A 4317-nucleotide genomic window follows, 5' to 3' on the forward strand; every position below is an offset into this window, starting at 1 on the left:
GGGATAAGGAGAGAGGGAGGAAAGTAGCCTTTAACTGGAGACATAACACTAATGCTTGCAACAGAGTGAACTCTATTAGAGGCACTGAAGGACCAACTGGTGGAGCTAAGCCGTGCTTTTCCAAGATAATTTTGTCCAGAGGTTCTGAAGAAACATAATCAGGAAAATCCGTCTGTAATATTTTGCTCTTATATTTGAAGACTTAATTTTTGTATTTGTTCCTTGCTAGTATTGCTGTAGCAATCTTCATGCTTACTTTGATAATTTCATTACCACTTGCGCTACAGGTATCTTGATGATGTTGTTTAAGAGCAGGAGTTCTCAACCGCTTTAGAGTTACCGCTTGCTGTCACGTGGAAAACTTTTCTACCACCCGCCTGTCAATATCCGAAAAAGACTAAAAAAAATTGTTAACTTAAAATTACCAGTTTTTCCGTTACAAAATTCTTTATTGGAATTAATCTGGATGGAAGCACTCCGTCGGTTACGACGACGAGGGTTCCGGTTGATCCGATCAAAGGAACAGCCTGCTCGTGAATTAACGTGTAAGTGGCTGAGCACTTCCACTACACCTGGTACCTTCGCTTCTCTCTCGCCTCTCTCCTGAAGATGAAACTCAGCTAATACTGTAGGACAGTCAAGAAAAGAGAGATAAATCATTTGGAAGATTAATCAGACTTTGTGGCACAAATCTTCAAACTGGTCACAAGCCAGCTCTTTATGTTATGTTGCATCCTTATTTACATCTAGCAGTTCCATACAAGCACAAATGCCAGAAACAGTAAAATGCAGCACCAAGACAATGAGATATTGATTGCAGAATACTTCAATTAGTTGCAAGGCATCCAGCAAAGTTTACATTGAAAAAAAAAAACCAAAAAAAAAAAAAAACCATTGGATCATCTGCAATTATGCGGGATCTAAAGAGAGTTAGCTTAAAGTCTTGTTTCATGACAAATGATTTATTAAGCAATTAGCTTCTATGGTTCTGTCATCTGTCATCCATTAACCCTTTCATTACCAAATTTCTCTTGAAACACATTGCCTTGTCTTGTTTCAGTTAATTTCGAAAAGAATGAAGTATTTAGTAAAATAACCTGTCGTTATTAAATTGTGGTCTGGAACATAAATTACCAAGGAATTCTGATGGAAGGTTTCAATTTGGATAACTTTAAAACAAGTTACATCATACAGCCAGGGCAGCCTTGGGCAGGCTGTTATTAAAAGGATTAAACTCAGAATGCAATACAAAATAAAATTTGCAGGAGTTTAATTAATGATCACCCAATGTGATAAATAGGATATTCTGCCGGGAGGGAAGAGCAACAATTTACATTATAACCAAAACTACAACCATACACTCACAAGAATTTACTAATCATATAATGATCAATAATCTCACTATATCCCTACAGGAAAGTGCACCCTTCCATTCTGAAAAATGTATAAAGGAGCTGGCTTAAATCTAATGCATTAAATGGTCAGGATCATCTCCAAACTGAATCCTATAGAAAATGTATAGAATTATATGAGAAAGAATATAGCAGCTTATAATGCCTCATCAATTTCAAAATTTAAAAAGAAAAGCTACTACAAGTTTGGATAGAAGAGATAATCCCAGAATGCTGTCAAAATTTGGTTGAAAACGTACCTAACTATATTGTCATTGTACGTTGATAGTTATACTTTTTTGAGCTGTTTTAGTTTATCATAAAAATCATACCTTAATTTTTCATCTCTGTCATCAATTATAGTTTTTTCCAGTGTTTTGACCATACATGTGTGTGTGTGTGTGTGTGTGTGCGTGTGTGTGTTACCAGCAAAACATATATCCTAAAAGGGAGATGCAGCAGAGTTTCTCAGGAGTAATTGATAATGTAGTCACTTAGATTTTGACACTTATATGGTCTGAGTCCTAATAATTATACATCTTTATGCATTGTATATTAAAAAATCTATATCGTTCATCTTTAGTTTTGGTTTTAGAGTTTGTTGTCTCTCATTGACTTCAAAGCTTGTTTAATATAATCATCATCATTGTCATCATCGACTTCTATAATTCCTTGTTAGCTTAGGTAAGTTATTATTTAAACAACCATTCCATGATAAGTAAAAATAATCCTACAAACTTTTGAATAATAAATCAGGTACTTACTAAAATCTCACTTGCAGATGGTGGAAATTTTCGAGCCATTACTCTCGGTTTTCGTAATTGTGAGTAACAAATTTTTGCATATTTACCAACTGTTTCATCACCAATATGTTTCTTTACATATGAGACTAAATACTACAAAAAACAGCAAATAAAAAAAGTATAAAAGCAATTACAGGTGTGCAGGAAATGCAAATGCATGTTAACTTTAACAACAGGCTGTTAAGTATAAAATTTTACATTTAAAACAAGACATTTCCTAGAATGTAATCAATGAGTACAGCTATCTCAAAGTCTGAGCACATATGTAAGCAAGATTATATCGCTTATCTTTATGCAGTATCATATTATTACAGTAGATGCTATGTATTTGATGTCAGTTTGTAATATGACAAATGATTCAGTGAATATTAGTAACTTAATACAGAAAAAAAGATTTAAATTCTACCAATTTACAAAGGAAAAAAATAAAAATAAAGATAGCAAATAAATAAGAGCAATATTTTAACAGCATCGTAACATGAACTGGTTACTAATATTACCTTATGTAATGTTTTGCTGGCTGAGAAAGCAGCAGAACAAAAACTCATCACACCCCAGGCCTTTATCAAAGCATCAGTATCTGGGTTCCTATGAGTCTGACGAACTATCTGGCAATATAATTCGTCCCTTAATTCAATCCGTTCCAGCCCATATCTCACAAAGTTCTGCAGAAATTGTATCACAGAATCAGAATTGGTTTCCTCTCCTCGAATGTATTTTGTTAGTTCCTGTTAAAAGAAAAGAAACATGATTCCAAATAGTTTTTAATAGTTGACTCATACAAACAAGTCTGGAAACAAAGTTATCATATTTAAAATCTAAAATATTACATGCTTTAACCTTTTAACTTATCCACATGGAATTTGTGAATATTTTCTCCAAGAAACAAGTGTTATGAAATAAAGATAAATGGATTAAATATAATCTAAGATTTGAAATAATTGACTGAACAACACAATGCAATTCATGAACAACACAATACATTAATGGACAGTATTTTGGATTGATCAGTTAAGATTCTTAACGAGAGGAATAAGATAAATTCCACCTTTCCAAGTAGCAGAAGTCTAGTTAATAACTTTCCTACTACAACAGAATTATGGCTCATATCATTGAGTTAATGATATATTTTTGATGAGAAGTGAATTGGAATCTCAGCTATACCATACTATTAAAGCTGTCTGTTCTCTAAAATACAAGACACTATAAACTTAGATTTGCAGACAATGGCAATTATATCGAAAATCAACCAATTATTCTAGTTGTCACAAGTGACAAAGGCAGGTAACGTAATCAACAGTTAACAAACTCAAGAATTACTTTGAAATCCCAATTCTGAATTGAACCTGTGTTCTTGGTACATTTGTAAAATATAATTTTAAAGTGTGCAGTAACAAAAACAAGATTATAAAAATAGTCTGGTTCATCTTTTGTTTTCTTTTTCTTTCTCAAGTAAGAATCAATAGATTCTCAGACAGAGGGTATCAATCCGATCTTTTTAGTTCCCCACAAACAAACAAAGCAAAAGAAAACAGTTTTCTATACATTCCCACCTCTCGTTCCACTTAACGTTTCATTTTCCCTTTAATATATATGATCTTTTAAATTCAAAGAGTCTAATAATAATAATAGCAGCAGCAGCAGTAGTTACAACAACAACAATAATGACACCAACAGCAGAAATATATTGACCATTTGTAGTGTTGGGTAGAAGAAATCAATATCCACCTCTTATTGGTTTGCTTTCCTCTCTGATTCCTGATTCTATCAGAAACAGTGCTATTTATTTGTATATCTTACTGGGTAATTTTCCTAGCACCAAAGCCGAAAGCTAGGAATCCAAGATCAATAGTCTGTAGGAAGGGTTGAGGTTTCTTTCCTTCATACAATCAGTGGCCAATATGGTAGAATCAATACTGAGATTTCAATAGCAAATATTGCTGTTTTCTCAACCAAAAGGAGTAGATCAAATGACGTCTGTTTTTAACCCTCAAAATAAAACTCAGCTAAAAAGAAATTACCATACATGATATCATTTCTAAGTTCTTTTTATTTCTGTTGACTACGAAAACTGGTATACATGGGCCATTACTGTACAGATGATAATAACGAAACATTAAAAT

At 33.0% G+C, this 4317-nt stretch overlaps 1 long non-coding RNA gene across 1 annotated transcript; it reads right to left on the reverse strand.

The window, feature by feature from the left end:
• Positions 1-2216: 2216 nt before the first annotated feature.
• LOC118763432 lies at positions 2217-2932 on the reverse strand. The gene is made up of 2 exons (XR_004999194.1): positions 2695-2932; positions 2217-2287 (listed from the first exon to the last, which is right to left on the reverse strand). It is a non-coding gene; the product is annotated as an uncharacterized LOC118763432 (long non-coding RNA).
• Positions 2933-4317: the final 1385 nt, after the last annotated feature.

This window comes from Octopus sinensis, linkage group LG5 (assembly GCF_006345805.1).
Source record: "Octopus sinensis linkage group LG5, ASM634580v1, whole genome shotgun sequence".
Classification (NCBI taxonomy): domain Eukaryota; kingdom Metazoa; phylum Mollusca; class Cephalopoda; order Octopoda; family Octopodidae; genus Octopus; species Octopus sinensis.